General features: G+C 53.8%; 1 pseudogene; it reads right to left on the minus strand.

Moving 5' to 3' along the window:
• LOC109889105 (WD repeat-containing protein 18-like) overlaps window positions 1-21,943 on the minus strand; it is a 132,529-nt pseudogene that overhangs the window by 12,969 nt on the left and 97,617 nt on the right.

Here is a 21,943-nt window from a genome sequence, read left to right on the forward strand (position 1 = left end):
GCGTGAGCTTTGGTTGCGAATGGTATGAACTTTGAACTCTTATTCACTACAGAAGGGATACTGTAACGGCTTTCTAGGTGTGGTGAAGGAGAGCCGGACCAAAACGCAGCGTGTAGATTGCGATCCATTTTTAATCAAACAAACGTAAACACGAAATAACACAAACACTACAAAACAATAAACGTAACGAAAACCGAAACAGCCTATACTTGTCAACTAACACAGCGACAGGAACAAAGACACTAAGGACAATCACCCACGACAAACTCAAAGAATATGGCTGCCTAAATATGGTTCCCAATCAGAGACAACGATAAACACCTGCCTCTAATTGAGAACCACTCCAGACAGCCATAGACTTTGCTAGATAACCCACTACGCTACAATCCCAATACTAACACCAAAACCCCAAGACAAAACACACCCCAATACAAAAACCCCATGCCACACCCTGGCCTGACCAAATACATAAAGATAAACACAAAATACTGACCAGGGCGTGACAGATACCTCCTAGCCGTTGAGTTAGCAACAGCCGCTGCAAACGAGGGTTAGGAAGGAACAGACAGAGTATCCCATCTACCACACAACTACGTTACTACAACGTATTCAATTTACCAGCAGAGACATTCTTCAAGGGACAAAGGAATTTGGTTGGGCAACACGGCCTTCCATCTACCACCAACCTACCGAAGCGCAGCTCAGAGTAAATATTTATTGCATTTTCTTTTTCCAAATGGGCGGTAATTTAGAATGCATAAGATACTGTATTTACGATAGCACAGCTTTGCCCTTTGTTCCTCAGTCTTCCCGATCTTTCACTCAAACCCAGACCCTTTTCTTTTGTGTAACCAGCTGTCATATCTGTTCCGCCCACTAGGGACGTTTCCCTTTATGACGTAATTTGTAATCAAGTTATGATTTAATTATGTGTATGTGTAATTGTGTGTGATTAGTTAGGTATTTAGTAAATAAATAATTAAACCCAATTTTGTATTGCTGGTTCAACTTGTTAGCCAGGGTTCGTGCAGATAACCAAGAATTTATAACTTTCAGATGAGACTGAATTAAGATGAAGATTAATATTGACTGCTATTGATATAAAATATTACTAGGGTCTTTAAGAGTTTATTTGGAAGATAACAGCTCTATAAATATTATTTTGTTGTGCCCGACTCTCTAGTTAATTACATTTACATGATTAGCTCAATCAGGTAATATTAATTACGGATAAATTATTTTATAGAATAGCATGTCATATCACTTAATCCGGCATAGCCAAAGACACGCACCCCTCTGCTTCACATGGTAGACCTCAATTTTGAACTGGGACAGTCTCACCCGGCATCAAACTCGTAGATTATATCCTGGCTTGTTAAATTTCGAAAGAATATCCGGAACGTCGATGCTGAATGCAGGCCAAAGTAGCTCAAATGTTTCTAATTATCACTGATATCCTGCCCATTGTTACTTTTCAGCTTCTGTCTGGCAGTTGGCAAAAATACTTAACTTTTTGTTTATATTGTCTAACAAGACAAGTATGTTGTTTTTGGCTTTTCTGTTTCAAAACTAACCGTTTGGGGGGGGGGAAAAACCTATCCCCGATACTCAACACTGTGTGCACAGAATGAGGCTGAAGTCAGTCAATGTGTGAGGACTCGCAGGTCAATCACATGCTCGCTGACAAAAACACTGCCCCCCCCCCCCGACAGCTTCCCCTCAGCTTCTCCTCAATGAGAGAAAGAAAACCATTCCTATCGCTATTTGCGTTATCTATCAATTTGCTTAATATTCCCTTGAAACAAGTACTGTGCCCCTACCCCAGAGGAACTGTCCAATTAGCCTTACATGGAGATACCCCAACCCTACCAGTGGAGCCCAAGGGAACCACCCCAGCCCCTAGGGCTCTCCATCTCCCCTGCCTCCCCCTGACCCTTCACCCCAGACAGCCAACTCGCTAATGGGCTTTCTTTTTCTCTTCCCTGGGCCAAACCGGCCCTGGTTCATCTGAGGGCAAGCCACCGCCGCCAAACACAGTGTGTGCCAGTGGAATGACTTCTCCACTCTCTGCAGTGTAGCAGCACATTCGGCACTCACACAGACCCATGCATGCATATTCCAGAAGAAAGAAAATAACAAAGACAACTAAAAAGTTATCCTTCTCTGAGTCATTTGCACACAGCACAGCGCCTGATCAGAAAGAGTATTTTTGTGATGTTGGCCATGCCCCGGGGGTACGACGGAATTATTGTTTTTTGGAATTCCTATTAGTATTAATATATGTTTTGTAATCATTCTCTGTGTTTCTTTGGCTTTTGGAGCACAGGGGAAAAGCTCATTTCTCGACAGCGACAGTTATATTCCCAGCAGCTCCGAGATTAGCCATTATGGAAATAAGCGACCTCAGAGAGAGAAAGCAAGGGAAGGGGAGAGCGATAGGAGGGAAAAAAACTATGCCAGCACAGTGGTACGCGAAGGGTAGAAACTGAGTGAGCAGGTGGTAGGTAACTCAGAGACCGCTCCATTACCATTTCATTTAGCCCTGTGTAATTGATTTTGACACTGCTAGGATTACGTGCGGCACAAACAGCTGTCTCGTCACCATACTGCAGCCGTTCATTTAGGTGGGTGGTTATGGGGAGAAGGAAAGTTACCTACAGTAAGCATATACAGATTCTTACTATACATATGCTTACAATTCTAATCCCCTTAAGGTATGGATTGATTGACACCAGGTATGTAAATAAACTGCTTATCATCATCCTGTGATATCAGTGATGGGACAGCTGCTTATTAATAACAACCAACCAACAACAGATTAGATACCTTACCTTCTCATTACTGTACCTTTCAATGCCATCTTGGTTGTTAACAGAGCAAAAGCCTATCATGATGCTACTTAGCAAACCTGAGTCAAGGACAAGCCTTGGGTGTTGTACATGGGTACCTACAGGGCTGTGACTAATCTGGGTGGTGACCATGGGTACCTACGGGGCTGTGACTAACCTGGGTGGTGTGAATGGGTACCTAAAGGGCTGTGACTTACCTAGGTGGTGTACATGGGTACCTACGGGGCTGTGACTAACCAGGGTGGTGTACATGGGTACCTACGGGGCTGTGACTAACCTGGGTGGTGTACATGGGTACCTACGGGGCTGTGACTAATCTGAGTGGTGACCATGGGTACCTACGGGGCTGTGACTAATCTGGGGTGTGTACATGGGTACCTACGGGGCTGTGACTAACCTGGGTGGTGTACATGGGTACCTACGGGGCTGTGACTAACCTGGGTTGTAAACATGGGTACCTACGGGGCTGTAACTAACCTGGGTGGTGTACATGCGTACCTACGGGGCTGTGACTAACCTGGGTGGTGAGCATGGGTACCTACGGGGCTGTGACTAATCTGGGTTGTGTACATGGGTACCTACGGTGCTGTGACTAATCTGAGTGATGACCATGGGTACCTACGGGGCTGTGACTAATCTGAGTGGTGACCATGGGTACCTACGGGGCTGTGACTAACCTGGGTGGTGTATATGGGTATCTAAAGGGCTGTGACTAACCTGGGTGGAGTACATCAGTACCTACGGGGCTGTGACTAACCTGGGTGGTGACCATGGGTACCTACGGGGCTGTGACTAATCTGGGTTAGGAACATGGGTACCTACGGGGCTGTGACTAATCTGAGTGATGACCATGGGTACCTACAGGGCTGTGACTAACCTGGGTGGTGTACATGGGTACCTACGGGGCTGTGACTAACCTGGGTGGTGTACATGGGTACCTACGGGGCTGTGACTAATCTGAGTGGTGACCATGGGTACCTACGGGGCTGTGACTAATCTGGGGTGTGTACATGGGTACCTACGGGGCTGTGACTAACCTGGGTGGTGTACATGGGTACCTACGGGGCTGTGACTAACCTGGGTTGTAAACATGGGTACCTACGGGGCTGTAACTAACCTGGGTGGTGTACATGCGTACCTACGGGGCTGTGACTAACCTGGGTGGTGAGCATGGGTACCTACGGGGCTGTGACTAATCTGGGTTGTGTACATGGGTACCTACGGTGCTGTGACTAATCTGAGTGATGACCATGGGTACCTACGGGGCTGTGACTAATCTGAGTGGTGACCATGGGTACCTACGGGGCTGTGACTAACCTGGGTGGTGTATATGGGTATCTAAAGGGCTGTGACTAACCTGGGTGGAGTACATCAGTACCTACGGGGCTGTGACTAACCTGGGTGGTGACCATGGGTACCTACGGGGCTGTGACTAATCTGGGTTAGGAACATGGGTACCTACGGGGCTGTGACTAATCTGAGTGATGACCATGGGTACCTACAGGGCTGTGACTAACCTGGGTGGTGTACATGGGTACCTACGGGGCTGTGACTAACCTGGGTGGTGTATATGGGTATCTAAAGGGCTGTGACTAACCTGGGTGGAGTACATCAGTACCTACGGGGCTGTGACTAACCTGGGTGGTGACCATGGGTACCTACGGGGCTGTGACTAATCTGGGTTAGGAACATGGGTACCTACGGGGCTGTGACTAATCTGGGTGGTGAACATGGGTACCTACGGGGCTGTGACTAACCTGAGTGGTGAACATGGGTACCTACGGGGCTGTGACTAACCTGGGTGGTGTACATGGGTACCTACGGGGCTATGACTAACCTGGGTGGTGACCATGGGTACCTAGGGGGCTGTGACTAACCTGGGTGGTGACCATGGGTACCTACGGGGCTGTGACTAACCTGGGTGGTGAGCATGGGTACCTACGGGGCTGTGACTAATCTGGGTTGTGTACATGGGTACCTACGGGGCTGTGACTAATCTGAGTGGTGAGCATAGGTACCTAAGGGGCTGTGACTAATCTGAGTGGTGAGCATAGGTACCTAAGGGGCTGTGACTAACCTGGGTGGTGTATATGGGTACCTAAAGGGCTGTGACTTACCTGGGTGGTGTACATGGGTACCTACGGGGCTGTGACTTACCTGGGTGGTGTACATGGGTACCTACGGGGCTGTGACTAACCTGGGTGGTGTACATGGGCACCTACGGGGCTGTGACTAACCAGGGTGGTGTACATGGGTACCTACGGGGCTGTGACTAATCTGGGGTGTGTACATGGGTACCTACGGGGCTGTGACTAACCTCGGTGGTGACCATGGGTACCTACGGGGCTGTGACTAATCTGGGTGGTGACCATGGGTACCTACGGGGCTGTGACTAATCTGGGTTAGGAACATGGGTACCTACGGGGCTGTGACTAACCTGGGTGGTGACCATGGGTACCTACGGGGATGTGACTAACCTGGGTGGTGAGCATGGGTACCTATGGGCTGTGACTAATCTGGGTGGTGAGCATGGGTACCTACGGGGCTGTGACTAATCTGAGTGGTGAACATGGGTACCTACGGGGCTGTGACTAACCTGGGTGGTGTACATGGGTACCTACGGGGCTGTGACTAACCTGGGTGGAGTACATCAGTACCTACGAGGCTGTGACTAACCTGGGTGGTGAGCATAGGTACCTACGGGGCTGTGACTAACCAGGGTGGTGTATATGGGTACCTACGGGGCTGTGACTAACCTGGGTGGTGTACATGGGTACCTACGGGGCTGTGACTAACCAGGGTGGTGTACATGGGTACCTACGGGGCTGTGACTAATCTGGGGTGTGTACATGGGTACCTACGGGGCTGTGACTAACCTGGGTGGTGACCATGGGTACCTACGGGGCTGTGACTAATCTGAGTGGTGACCATGGGTACCTACGGGGCTGTGACTAATCCGAGTGGTGACCATGGGTACCTACGGGGCTGTGACTAACCTGGGTTGTGAACATGGGTACCTACGGGTTTGTGACTAACCTGGGTTGTGAACATGGGTACCTACGGGGCTGTGACTAACCTGGGTGGTGTACATGGGTACCTACGGGGCTGTGACTAACCTGGGTGGTGTACATGGGCACCTACGGGGCTGTGACTAACCAGGGTGGTGTACATGGGTACCTACGGGGCTGTGACTAATCTGGGGTGTGTACATGGGTACCTACGGGGCTGTGACTAACCTCGGTGGTGACCATGGGTACCTACGGGGCTGTGACTAATCTGGGTGGTGACCATGGGTACCTACGGGGCTGTGACTAACCTGGGTGGTGTACATGGGTACCTACGGGGCTGTGACTAACCTGGGTTGTGAACATGGGTACCTACGGGGCTGTGACTAACCTGGGTTGTGAACATGGGTACCTACGGGGCTGTGACTAACCTGGGTGGTGTACATGCGTACCTACGGGGCTGTGCCTAACCTGGGTGGTGTATATGGGTACCTACGGGGCTGTGACTAACCTGGGTGGTGTTTAGGGTACCTACGGGGCTGTGACTAATCTGGGTGGTGACCATGGGTACCTACGGGGCTGTGACTAACCTGGGTGGTGTATATGGGTACCTAAAGGGCTGTGCCTTACCTGGGTGTTGTACATGGGTACCTACGGGGCTGTGACTAACCAGGGTGGTGTACATGGGTACCTACGGGGCTGTGACTAATTTGAGTGGTGACCATGGGTACCTACGGGGCTGTGACTAATCTGGGGTGTGTACATGGGTACCTACGGGGCTGTGACTAACCTGGGTGGTGACCATGGGTACCTACGGGGCTGTGACTAATCTGAGTGGTGACCATGGGTACCTACGGGGCTGTGACTAATCTGAGTGGTGACCATGGGTACCTATGGCGCTGTGACTAACCTGGGTGGTGTATATGGGTACCTAAAGGGCTGTGACTTACCTGGGTGTTGTACATGGGTACCTACGGGGCTGTGACTAACCTGGGTGGTGTATATGGGTACCTAAAGGGCTGTGACTTACCTGGGTGTTGTACATGGGTACCTACGGGGCTGTGACTAACCTGGGTGGTGTTTATGGGTACCTAAAGGGCTGTGACTTACCTGGGTGGTGTACATGTGTACCTACGGGGCTGTGACTAACCTGGGTGGAGTCCATCAGTACCTACGGGGCTGTGACTAACCTGGGTGGTGACCATGTGTACCTACGGGGCTGTGACTAATCTGGGTTAGGAACATGGGTACCTACGGGGCTGTGACTAACCTGGGTGGTGACCATGGGTACCTACGGGGATGTGACTAACCTGGGTGGTGAGCATGGGTACCTATGGGCTGTGACTAATCTGGGTGGTGAGCATGGGTACCTACGGGGCTGTGACTAATCTGAGTGGTGAACATGGGTACCTACGGGGCTGTGACTAACCTGGGTGGTGTACATGGGTACCTACGGGGCTGTGACTAACCTGGGTGGAGTACATCAGTACCTACGAGGCTGTGACTAACCTGGGTGGTGAGCATAGGTACCTACGGGGCTGTGACTAACCAGGGTGGTGTATATGGGTACCTACGGGGCTGTGACTAACCTGGGTGGTGTACATGGGTACCTACGGGGCTGTGACTAACCAGGGTGGTGTACATGGGTACCTACGGGGCTGTGACTAATCCGAGTGGTGACCATGGGTACCTACGGGGCTGTGACTAACCTGGGTTGTGAACATGGGTACCTACGGGTTTGTGACTAACCTGGGTTGTGAACATGGGTACCTACGGGGCTGTGACTAACCTGGGTGGTGTACATGGGTACCTACGGGGCTGTGACTAACCTGGGTGGTGTACATGGGCACCTACGGGGCTGTGACTAACCAGGGTGGTGTACATGGGTACCTACGGGGCTGTGACTAACCTGGGTGGTGTACATGCGTACCTACGGGGCTGTGCCTAACCTGGGTGGTGTATATGGGTACCTACGGGGCTGTGACTAACCTGGGTGGTGTTTAGGGTACCTACGGGGCTGTGACTAATCTGGGTGGTGACCATGGGTACCTACGGGGCTGTGACTAACCTGGGTGGTGTATATGGGTACCTAAAGGGCTGTGACTTACCTGGGTGTTGTACATGGGTACCTACGGGGCTGTGACTAACCAGGGTGGTGTACATGGGTACCTACGGGGCTGTGACTAATTTGAGTGGTGACCATGGGTACCTACGGGGCTGTGACTAATCTGGGGTGTGTACATGGGTACCTACGGGGCTGTGACTAACCTGGGTGGTGACCATGGGTACCTACGGGGCTGTGACTAATCTGAGTGGTGACCATGGGTACCTACGGGGCTGTGACTAATCTGAGTGGTGACCATGGGTACCTATGGCGCTGTGACTAACCTGGGTGGTGTATATGGGTACCTAAAGGGCTGTGACTTACCTGGGTGTTGTACATGGGTACCTACGGGGCTGTGACTAACCTGGGTGGTGTATATGGGTACCTAAAGGGCTGTGACTTACCTGGGTGGTGTACATGTGTACCTACGGGGCTGTGACTAACCTGGGTGGAGTCCATCAGTACCTACGGGGCTGTGACTAACCTGGGTGGTGACCATGTGTACCTACGGGGCTGTGACTAATCTGGGTTAGGAACATGGGTACCTACAGGGCTGTGACTAACCTGGGTGGTGACCATGGGTACCTACGGGGATGTGACTAACCTGGGTGGTGAGCATGGGTACCTACGGGCTGTGACTAATCTGGGTGGTGGGCATGGGTACCTACGGGGCTGTGACTAATCTGAGTGGTGAACATGGGTACCTACGGGGCTGTGACTAACCTGGGTGGTGTACATGGGTACCTACGGGGCTGTGACTAATCTGAGTGGTGTCGATGGGTACCTAAAGGGCTGTGACTTACCTGGGTGGTGTACATGTGTACCTACGGGGCTGTGACTAACCTGGGTGGAGTACATCAGTACCTACGAGGCTGTGACTAACCTGGGTGGTGAGCATAGGTACCTACGGGGCTGTGACTAACCAGGGTGGTGTATATGGGTACCCACGGGGCTGTGACTAACCTGGGTGGTGTACATGGGTACCTACGGGGCTGTGACTAACCAGGGTGGTGTACATGGGTACCTACGGGGCTGTGACTAATCTGGGGTGTGTACATGGGTACCTACGGGGCTGTGACTAACCTGGGTGGTGACCATGGGTACCTACGGGGCTGTGACTAATCTGAGTGGTGACCATGGGTACCTACGGGGCTGTGACTAATCCGAGTGGTGACCATGGGTACCTACGGGGCTGTGACTAACCTGGGTGGTGTACATTGGTACCTACGGGGCTGTGACTAACCTGGGTTGTGAACATGGGTACCTACGGGTTTGTGACTAACCTGGGTTGTGAACATGGGTACCTACGGGGCTGTGACTAACCTGGGTGGTGTACATGCGTACCTACGGGGCTGTGCCTAACCTGGGTGGTGTACATGGGTACCTACAGGGCTATGACTAACCTGGGTGGTGTACATGGGTACCTACGGGGCTGTGACTAACCTGGGTTGTGAACATGGGTACCTACGGGGCTGTGACTAACCTGGGTGGTGTATATGGGTACCTACGGGGCTGTGACTAACCTGGGTGGTGACCATGGGTACCTACGGGGATGTGACTAACCTGGGTGATGAGCATGGGTACCTATGGGGCTGTGACTAATCTGGGTGGTGAGCATGGGTACCTACGGGGCTGTGACTAATCTGAGTGGTGAACATGGGTACCTACGGGGCTGTGACTAATCTGAGTGGTGAGCATAGGTACCTAAGGGGCTGTGACTAACCTGGGTGGTGTATATGGGTACCTAAAGGGCTGTGACTTACCTGGGTGGTGTACATGGGTACCTACGGGGCTGTGACTAACCTGGGTGGTGTACATGGGCACCTACGGGGCTGTGACTAACCAGGGTGGTGTACATGGGTACCTACGGGGCTGTGACTAATCTGGGGTGTGTACATGGGTACCTACGGGGCTGTGACTAACCTCGGTGGTGACCATGGGTACCTACGGGGCTGTGACTAATCTGGGTGGTGACCATGGGTACCTACGGGGCTGTGACTAACCTGGGTGGTGTACATGGGTACCTACGGGGCTGTGACTAACCTGGGTTGTGAACATGGGTACCTACGGGGCTGTGACTAACCTGGGTTGTGAACATGGGTACCTACGGGGCTGTGACTAACCTGGGTGGTGTACATGCGTACCTACGGGGCTGTGCCTAACCTGGGTGGTGTATATGGGTACCTACGGGGCTGTGACTAACCTGGGTGGTGTTTAGGGTACCTACGGGGCTGTGACTAATCTGGGTGGTGACCATGGGTACCTACGGGGCTGTGACTAACCTGGGTGGTGTATATGGGTACCTAAAGGGCTGTGACTTACCTGGGTGGTGACCATGTGTACCTACGGGGCTGTGACTAATCTGGGTTAGGAACATGCGTACCTACGGGGCTGTGACTAACCTGGGTGGTGACCATGGGTACCTACGGGGATGTGACTAACCTGGGTGGTGAGCATGGGTACCTACGGGCTGTGACTAATCTGGGTGGTGAGCATGGGTACCTACGGGGCTGTGACTAATCTGAGTGGTGAACATGGGTACCTACGGGGCTGTGACTAACCTGGGTGGTACACATGGGTACCTACGGGGCTGTGACTAATCTGAGTGGTGTCGATGGGTACCTAAAGGGCTGTGACTTACCTGGGTGGTGTACATGTGTACCTACGGGGCTGTGACTAACCTGGGTGGTGACCATGGGTACCTACGGGGCTGTGACTAATCTGAGTGGTGACCATGGGTACCTACGGGGCTGTGACTAATCCGAGTGGTGACCATGGGTACCTACGGGGCTGTGACTAACCTGGGTGGTGTACATGGGTACCTACGGGGCTGTGACTAACCTGGGTTGTGAACATGGGTACCTACGGGTTTGTGACTAACCTGGGTTGTGAACATGGGTACCTACGGGGCTGTGACTAACCTGGGTGGTGTACATGGGTACCTACGGGGCTGTGACTAACCTGGGTGGTGTACATGGGCACCTACGGGGCTGTGACTAACCAGGGTGGTGTACATGGGTACCTACGGGGCTGTGACTAATCTGGGGTGTGTACATGGGTACCTACGGGGCTGTGACTAACCTCGGTGGTGACCATGGGTACCTACGGGGCTGTGACTAATCTGGGTGGTGACCATTGGTACCTACGGGGCTGTGACTAACCTGGGTGGTGTACATGGGTATCTACGGAGCTGTGACTAACCTGGGTTGTGAACATGGGTACCTACGGGGCTGTGACTAACCTGGGTTGTGAACATGGGTACCTACGGGGCTGTGACTAACCTGGGTGGTGTACATGCGTACCTACGGGGCTGTGCCTAACCTGGGTGGTGTATATGGGTACCTACGGGGCTGTGACTAACCTGGGTGGTGTTTAGGGTACCTACGGGGCTGTGACTAATCTGGGTGGTGACCATGGGTACCTACGGGGCTGTGACTAACCTGGGTGGTGTATATGGGTACCTAAAGGGCTGTGACTTACCTGGGTGTTGTACATGGGTACCTACGGGGCTGTGACTAACCAGGGTGGTGTACATGGGTACCTACGGGGCTGTGACTAATTTGAGTGGTGACCATGGGTACCTACGGGGCTGTGACTAATCTGGGGTGTGTACATGGGTACCTACGGGGCTGTGACTAACCTGGGTGGTGACCATGGGTACCTACGGGGCTGTGACTAATCTGAGTGGTGACCATGGGTACCTACGGGGCTGTGACTAATCTGAGTGGTGACCATGGGTACCTACGGCGCTGTGACTAACCTGGGTGGTGTATATGGGTACCTAAAGGGCTGTGACTTACCTGGGTGTTGTACATGGGTACCTACGGGGCTGTGACTAACCTGGGTGGTGTATATGGGTACCTAAAGGGCTGTGACTTACCTGGGTGGTGACCATGTGTACCTACGGGGCTGTGACTAATCTGGGTGGAGTCCATCAGTACCTACGGGGCTGTGACTAACCTGGGTGGTGACCATGTGTACCTACGGGGCTGTGACTAATCTGGGTTAGGAACATGGGTACCTACGGGGCTGTGACTAACCTGGGTGGTGACCATGGGTACCTACGGGGATGTGACTAACCTGGGTGGTGAGCATGGGTACCTACGGGCTGTGACTAATCTGGGTGGTGAGCATGGGTACCTACGGGGCTGTGACTAATCTGAGTGGTGAACATGGGTACCTACGGGGCTGTGACTAACCTGGGTGGTGTACATGGGTACCTACGGGGCTGTGACTAATCTGAGTGGTGTCGATGGGTACCTAAAGGGCTGTGACTTACCTGGGTGGTGTACATGTGTACCTACGGGGCTGTGACTAACCTGGGTGGAGTACATCAGTACCTACGAGGCTGTGACTAACCTGGGTGGTGAGCATAGGTACCTACGGGGCTGTGACTAAGCAGGGTGGTGTATATGGGTACCTACGGGGCTGTGACTAACCTGGGTGGTGTACATGGGTACCTACGGGGCTGTGACTAACCAGGGTGGTGTACATGGGTACCTACGGGGCTGTGACTAATCTGGGGTGTGTACATGGGTACCTACGGGGCTGTGACTAACCTGGGTGGTGACCATGGGTACCTACGGGGCTGTGACTAATCTGAGTGGTGACCATGGGTACCTACGGGGCTGTGACTAATCCGAGTGGTGACCATGGGTACCTACGGGGCTGTGACTAACCTGGGTGGTGTACATGGGTACCTACGGGGCTGTGACTAACCTGGGTTGTGAACATGGGTACCTACGGGTTTGTGACTAACCTGGGTTGTGAACATGGGTACCTACGGGGCTGTGACTAACCTGGGTGGTGTACATGCGTACCTACGGGGCTGTGCCTAACCTGGGTGGTGTACATGGGTACCTACAGGGCTATGACTAACCTGGGTGGTGTACATGGGTACCTACGGGGCTGTGACTAACCTGGGTTGTGAACATGGGTACCTACGGGGCTGTGACTAACCTGGGTGGTGTATATGGGTACCTACGGGGCTGTGACTAACCTGGGTGGTGACCATGGGTACCTACGGGGATGTGACTAACCTGGGTGATGAGCATGGGTACCTATGGGGCTGTGACTAATCTGGGTGGTGAGCATGGGTACCTACGGGGCTGTGACTAATCTGAGTGGTGAACATGGGTACCTACGGGGCTGTGACTAATCTGAGTGGTGAACATGGGTACCTACGGGGCTGTGACTAACCTGGGTGGTGACCATGGGTACCTACGGGGCTGTGACTAATCTGAGTGGTGTCCATGGGTACCTAAAGGGCTGTGACTTACCTGGGTGGTGTGCATGTGTACCTACGGGGCTGTGACTAACCTGGGTGGAGTACATCAGTACCTACGGGGCTGTGACTAACCTGGGTGGTGTGCATGGGTACCTAAGGGGCTGTGACTAACCTGGGTGGTGTATATGGGTACCTAAAGGGCTGTGACTTACCAGGGTGGTGTACATGGGTACCTACGGGGCTGTGACTAACCTGGGTGGTGTACATGGGTACCTACGGGGCTGTGACAAACCAGGGTGGTGTACATGGGTACCTACGGGGCTGTGACTAACCTGGGTGGTGACCATGGGTACCTACGGGGCTGTGACTAATCTGAGTGGTGACCATGGGTACCTACGGGGCTGTGACTAATCTGAGTGGTGTCCATGGGTACCTAAAGGGCTGTGACTTACCTGGGTGGTGTACATGTGTACCTACGGGGCTGTGACTAACCTGGGTGGAGTACATCAGTACCTACGGGGCTGTGACTAACCCGGGTGGTGATCATAGGTACCTAAGGGGCTGTGACTAACCTGGGTGGTGTATATGGGTACCTAAAGGGTTGTGACTTACCTGGGTGGTGTACATGGGTACCTACGGGGCTGTGACTAACCAGGGTGGTGTACATGGGTACCTACGGGGCTGTGACTAACCTGGGTGGTGACCATGGGTACCTACGGGGCTGTGACTAATCTGAGTGGTGACCATGGGTACCTACGGGGCTGTGACTAATCCGAGTGGTGACCATGGGTACCTACGGGGCTGTGACTAACCTGGGTGGTGTACATTGGTACCTACGGGGCTGTGACTAACCTGGGTTGTGAACATGGGTACCTACGGGTTTGTGACTAACCTGGGTTGTGAACATGGGTACCTACGGGGCTGTGACTAACCTGGGTGGTGTACATGCGTACCTACGGGGCTGTGCCTAACCTGGGTGGTGTACATGGGTACCTACAGGGCTATGACTAACCTGGGTGGTGTACATGGGTACCTACGGGGCTGTGACTAACCTGGGTTGTGAACATGGGTACCTACGGGGCTGTGACTAACCTGGGTGGTGTATATGGGTACCTACGGGGCTGTGACTAACCTGGGTGGTGACCATGGGTACCTACGGGGATGTGACTAACCTGGGTGATGAGCATGGGTACCTATGGGGCTGTGACTAATCTGGGTGGTGAGCATGGGTACCTACGGGGCTGTGACTAATCTGAGTGGTGAACATGGGTACCTACGGGGCTGTGACTAATCTGAGTGGTGAGCATAGGTACCTAAGGGGCTGTGACTAACCTGGGTGGTGTATATGGGTACCTAAAGGGCTGTGACTTACCTGGGTGGTGTACATGGGTACCTACGGGGCTGTGACTAACCTGGGTGGTGTACATGGGCACCTACGGGGCTGTGACTAACCAGGGTGGTGTACATGGGTACCTACGGGGCTGTGACTAATCTGGGGGTGTGTACATGGGTACCTACGGGGCTGTGACTAACCTCGGTGGTGACCATGGGTACCTACGGGGCTGTGACTAATCTGGGTGGTGACCATGGGTACCTACGGGGCTGTGACTAACCTGGGTGGTGTACATGGGTACCTACGGGGCTGTGACTAACCTGGGTTGTGAACATGGGTACCTACGGGGCTGTGACTAACCTGGGTTGTGAACATGGGTACCTACGGGGCTGTGACTAACCTGGGTGGTGTACATGCGTACCTACGGGGCTGTGCCTAACCTGGGTGGTGTATATGGGTACCTACGGGGCTGTGACTAACCTGGGTGGTGTTTAGGGTACCTACGGGGCTGTGACTAATCTGGGTGGTGACCATGGGTACCTACGGGGCTGTGACTAACCTGGGTGGTGTATATGGGTACCTAAAGGGCTGTGACTTACCTGGGTGGTGACCATGTGTACCTACGGGCTGTGACTAATCTGGGTTAGGAACATGCGTACCTACGGGGCTGTGACTAACCTGGGGTGGTGACCATGGGTACCTACGGGGATGTGGACTAACCTGGGTGGTGAGCATGGGGTACCTACGGGCTGTGACTAATCTGGGTGGTGAGCATGGGTACCTACGGGGCTGTGACTAATCTGAGTGGTGAACATGGGTACCTACGGGGCTGTGACTAACCTGGGTGTACACATGGGTACCTACGGGGCTGTGACTAATCTGAGTGGTGTCGATGGGTACCTAAAGGGCTGTGACTTACCTGGGTGGTGTACATGGTGGTACCTACGGGGCTGTGACTAACCTGGGTGGTGACCATGGGTACCTACGGGGCTGTGACTAATCTGAGTGGTGACCATGGGTACCTACGGGGCTGTGACTAATCCGAGTGGTGAACCATGGGTACCTACGGGGCTGTGACATACCTGGGTGGGTGTCATGGGTACCTACGGGGCTGTGACTAACCTGGGTTGTGAACATGGGTACCCCACGGTTTGTGACTAACCTGGGGTTGTGAACATGGGTACCTACGGGGCGTGACTACCTGGGTGGTGTACATGGGTACTACGGGGCTGTGACTAACCTGGGTGGTGTACATGGCAACCTACGGGGCTGTGACTAACCAGGGTGGTGTACATGGGGTACCTACGGGGCTGTGACTATCTGGGGTGTGTACATGGGTACCTACGGGGCTGTTGACTAACCTCGGTGGTGACCATGGGTACTACGGGGCTGTGACTAATCTGGGTGGTGACCATTGGTACCTACGGGCTGTGACTAACCTGGGTGGTGTACATGGGTATCTACGGAGCTGTGACTAACCTGGTTGTGACATGGGTACCTACGGGGCTGTGACTAACCTGGGTTGTGAACATGGGTACCTACGGGGGCTGTGACTACCTGGGTGGTGTACATGCGTACCTACGGGGCTGTGCCTAACCTGGGTGGTGTATATGGGTACCTACGGGGCTGTGACTAACCTGGGTGGTGTTTAGGGTACCTACGGGGCTGTGACTATCTGGGTGGTGACCATGGGTACCTACGGGGCTGTGACTAACCTGGGTGGTGTATATGGGTACCTAAAGGGCTGTGACTTACCTGGGTGTTGTACATGGGTACCTACGGGGCTGTGACTAACCAGGTGGTGTACATGGGTACCTACGGGGCTGTGACTAATTTGAGTGGTGACCATGGGTACCATACGGGCTGTGACTAATCTGGGGTGTGTACATGGGTACCTACGGGGCTGTGACTAACCTGGGTGGTGACCATGGGTACCTACGGGGCTGTGACTAATCTGAGTGGTGACCATGGGTACCTACGGGGCTGTGACTAATCTGAGTGGTGACCAGGAGTACCTACGGCGCTGTGACTACCTGGGTGGTGTACATGGGTACCTACGGGCTGTGACTAACCTGGGTGGTGTACATGGGTACCTACGGGGCTGTGACTAACCTGGGTGGTGTATATGGGTACCTACGGGCTGTGACTAACCTGGGTGGTGACCATGGGTACCTACGGGGCTGTGACTAACCAGGGTGGTGTACATGGGTACCTACGGGGCTGTGACTAACCTGGGTGGTGTACATGGGTACCTACGGGGCTGTGACTAACCTGGGTGGTGTACATGGGTACCTACGGGGCTGTGACTAACCTGGGTGGTGACATGGGTACCTACGGGGCTGTGACTAACCTGGGTGGTGTACATGGGTACCTACGGGGCTGTGACTAACCTGGGTGGTGACATGGGTACCTACGGGGCTGTGACTAACCTGGGTGGTGACCATGGGTACCTACGGGGCTGTGACTAATCTGGGTGGTGACATGGGTACCTACGGGGCTGTGACTAATCTGAGTGGTGTCCATGGGTACCTAAAGGGCTGTGACTTACCTGGTGGTGTACATGTGTACCTACGGGGCTGTGACTAACCTGGGTGGAGTACATCAGTACCTACGGGCTGTGACTAACCCGGGTGGTGATCATAGGTACCTAAGGGGCTGTGACTAACCTGGGTGGTGTATATGGGTACCTAAAGGTTGTGACTACCTGGGTGGTGTACATGGGTACCTACGGGCTGTGACTAACCAGGTGGTGTACATGGGTACCTACGGGGCTGTGACTAATCTGGGGTGTGTACATGGTACCTACGGGGCTGTGACTAATCTGGGTTGTGTACATGGGTACCTACGGGGCTGTGACTAATCTGAGTGGTGAACATGGGTACCTACGGGGCTGTGACTAACCTGGGTGGTGACCATGGGTACCTACGGGGCTGTGACTTACCTGGGTGTTGTACATGGGTACCTACGGGCTGTGACTAACCAGGGTGGTGTACATGGGTACCTACGGGGCTGTGACTAACCTGGGTGTTGTACATGGGTACCTACGGGGCTGTGACTAACCTGGGTGGTGTACATGGGTACCTACGGGGCTGTGACTAACCTGGGTGGTGTACATGGGCACCTACGGGGGCTGTGACTAACCAGGGTGGTGTACATGGGTACCTACGGGGCTGTGACTAATCTGGGGTGTGTACATGGGTACCTACGGGGCTGTGACTAACCTCGGTGGTGACCATGGGTACCTACGGGGCTGTGACTAATCTGGGTGGTGACCATTGGTACCTACGGGGCTGTGACTAACCTGGGTGGTGTACATGGGTATCTACGGAGCTGTGACTAACCTGGGTTGTGAACATGGGTACCTACGGGGCTGTGACTAACCTGGGTTGTGAACATGGGTACCTACGGGGCTGTGACTAACCTGGGTGGTGTACATGCGTACCTACGGGGCTGTGCCTAACCTGGGTGGTGTATATGGGTACCTACGGGGCTGTGACTAACCTGGGTGGTGTTTAGGGTACCTACGGGGCTGTGACTAATCTGGGTGGTGACCATGGGTACCTACGGGGCTGTGACTAACCTGGGTGGTGTATATGGGTACCTAAAGGGCTGTGACTTACCTGGGTGTTGTACATGGGTACCTACGGGGCTGTGACTAACCAGGGTGGTGTACATGGGTACCTACGGGGCTGTGACTAATTGAGTGGTGACCATGGGTACCTACGGGGCTGTGACTAATCTGGGGTGTGTACATGGGTACCTACGGGGCTGTGACTAACCTGGGTGGTGACCATGGGTACCTACGGGGCTGTGACTAATCTGAGTGGTGACCATGGGTACCTACGGGGCTGTGACTAATCTGAGTGGTGACCATGGGTACCTACGGCGCTGTGACTAACCTGGGTGGTGTATATGGGTACCTAAAGGGCTGTGACTTACCTGGGTGTTGTACATGGGTACCTACAGGGCTGTGACTAACCTGGGTGGTGTATATGGGTACCTAAAGGGCTGTGACTTACCTGGGTGGTGACCATGTGTACCTACGGGGCTGTGACTAATCTGGGTGGAGTCCATCAGTACCTACGGGGCTGTGACTAACCTGGGTGGTGACCATGTGTACCTACGGGGCTGTGACTAATCTGGGTTAGGAACATGGGTACCTACGGGGCTGTGACTAACCTGGGTGGTGACCATGGGTACCTACGGGGATGTGACTAACCTGGGTGGTGAGCATGGGTACCTACGGGCTGTGACTAATCTGGGTGGTGAGCATGGGTACCTACGGGGCTGTGACTAATCTGAGTGGTGAACATGGGTACCTACGGGGCTGTGACTAACCTGGGTGGTGTACATGGGTACCTACGGGGCTGTGACTAATCTGAGTGGTGTCGATGGGTACCTAAAGGGCTGTGACTTACCTGGGTGGTGTACATGTGTACCTACGGGGCTGTGACTAACCTGGGTGGAGTACATCAGTACCTACGAGGCTGTGACTAACCTGGGTGGTGAGCATAGGTACCTACGGGGCTGTGACTAAGCAGGGTGGTGTATATGGGTACCTACGGGGCTGTGACTAACCTGGGTGGTGTACATGGGTACCTACGGGGCTGTGACTAACCAGGGTGGTGTACATGGGTACCTACGGGGCTGTGACTAATCTGGGGTGTGTACATGGGTACCTACGGGGCTGTGACTAACCTGGGTGGTGACCATGGGTACCTACGGGGCTGTGACTAATCTGAGTGGTGACCATGGGTACCTACGGGGCTGTGACTAATCCGAGTGGTGACCATGGGTACCTACGGGGCTGTGACTAACCTGGGTGGTGTACATGGGTACCTACGGGGCTGTGGACTAACCTGGGTTGTGAACATGGGTACCTACGGGTTTGTGACTAACCTGGGTTGTGAACATGGGTACCTACGGGGCTGTGACTAACCTGGGTGGTGTACATGCGTACCTACGGGGCTGTGCCTAACCTGGGTGGTGTACATGGGTACCTACAGGGCTATGACTAACCTGGGTGGTGTACATGGGTACCTACGGGGCTGTGACTAACCTGGGTTGTGAACATGGGTACCTACGGGGCTGTGACTAACCTGGGTGGTGTATATGGGTACCTACGGGGCTGTGACTAACCTGGGTGGTGACCATGGGTACCTACGGGGATGTGACTAACCTGGGTGATGAGCATGGGTACCTATGGGGCTGTGACTAATCTGGGTGGTGAGCATGGGTACCTACGGGGCTGTGACTAATCTGAGTGGTGAACATGGGTACCTACGGGGCTGTGACTAATCTGAGTGGTGAACATGGGTACCTACGGGGCTGTGACTAACCTGGGTGGTGACCATGGGTACCTACGGGGCTGTGACTAATCTGAGTGGTGTCCATGGGTACCTAAAGGGCTGTGACTTACCTGGGTGGTGTGCATGTGTACCTACGGGGCTGTGACTAACCTGGGTGGAGTACATCAGTACCTACGGGGCTGTGACTAACCTGGGTGGTGTGCATGGGTACCTAAGGGGCTGTGACTAACCTGGGTGGTGTATATGGGTACCTAAAGGGCTGTGACTTACCAGGGTGGTGTACATGGGTACCTACGGGGCTGTGACTAACCTGGGTGGTGTACATGGGTACCTACGGGGCTGTGACAAACCAGGGTGGTGTACATGGGTACCTACGGGGCTGTGACTAACCTGGGTGGTGACCATGGGTACCTACGGGGCTGTGACTAATCTGAGTGGTGAACATGGGTACCTACGGGGCTGTGACTAATCTGAGTGGTGTCCATGGGTACCTAAAGGGCTGTGACTTACCTGGGTGGTGTACATGTGTACCTACGGGGCTGTGACTAACCTGGGTGGAGTACATCAGTACCTACGGGGCTGTGACTAACCCGGGTGGTGATCATAGGTACCTAAGGGGCTGTGACTAACCTGGGTGGTGTATATGGGTACCTAAAGGGTTGTGACTTACCTGGGTGGTGTACATGGGTACCTACGGGGCTGTGACTAACCAGGGTGGTGTACATGGGTACCTACGGGGCTGTGACTAATCTGGGGTGTGTACATGGGTACCTACGGGGCTGTGACTAATCTGGGTTGTGTACATGGGTACCTACGGGGCTGTGACTAATCTGAGTGGTGAACATGGGTACCTACGGGGCTGTGACTAACCTGGGTGGTGACCATGGGTACCTACGGGGCTGTGACTTACCTGGGTGTTGTACATGGGTACCTACGGGGCTGTGACTAACCAGGGTGGTGTACATGGGTACCTACGGGGCTGTGACTAACCTGGGTGGTGTACATGGGTACCTACGGGGCTGTGACTAACCAGGGTGGTGTACATGGGTACCTACGGGGCTGTGACTAATCTGGGGTGTGTACATGGGTACCTACGGGGCTGTGACCAACCTGGGTGGTGACCATGGGTACCTATGGGGCTGTGACTAATCTGAGTGGTGACCATGGGTACCTACGGGGCTGTGACTAACCTGGGTGGTGTACATGGGTACCTACGGGGCTGTGACTAACCTGGGTTGTGAACATGGGTACCTACGGGGCTGTGACTAACCTGGGTTGTGTATATGGGTACCTACGGGGCTGTGACTAACCTGGGTGGTGTACATGCGTACCTACGGGGCTGTGCCTAACCTGGGTGGTGTACATGGGTACCTACAGGGCTATGACTAACCTGGGCGGTGTACATGGGTACCTACGGGCTGTGACTAACCTGGGTTGTGAACATGGGTACCTACGGGGCTGTGACTAACCTGGGTGGTGTATATGGGTACCTACGGGGCTGTGACTAATCTGGGTGGTGACCATGGGTACCTACGGGGCTGTGACTAACCTGGGTGGTGTACATGGGTACCTAAAGGGCTGTGACTTACCTGGGTGTTGTACATGGGTACCTACGGGGCTGTGACTAACCAGGGTGGTGTACATGGGTACCTACCGGGCTGTGACTAACCTGGGTGGTGTACATGGGTACCTACGGGGCTGTGACTAATCTGAGTGGTGACCATGGGTACCTACGGGGCTGTGACTAATCTGGGGTGTGTACATGGGTACCTACGGGGCTGTGACTAACCTGGGTGGTGACCATGGGTACCTACGGGGCTGTGACTAATCTGAGTGGTGACCATGGGTACCTACGGGGCTGTGACTAATCTGAGTGGTGACCATGGGTACCTACGGGGCTGTGACTAACCTGGGTGGTGTACATGGGTACCTACGGGGCTGTGACTAACCTGGGTGGTGTATATGGGTACCTAAAGGGCTGTGACTTACCTGGGTGGTGTACATGTGTACCTACGGGGCTGTGACTAACCTGGGTGGAGTACATCAGTACCTACGGGGCTGTGACTAATCTGGGTTAGGAACATGGGTACCTACGGGGCTGTGACTAACCTGGGTG

The sequence above is a fragment of the Oncorhynchus kisutch genome, linkage group LG4 (assembly GCF_002021735.2).
Source record: "Oncorhynchus kisutch isolate 150728-3 linkage group LG4, Okis_V2, whole genome shotgun sequence".
In the NCBI taxonomy this organism is placed as follows: Eukaryota; Metazoa; Chordata; class Actinopteri; order Salmoniformes; family Salmonidae; genus Oncorhynchus; species Oncorhynchus kisutch.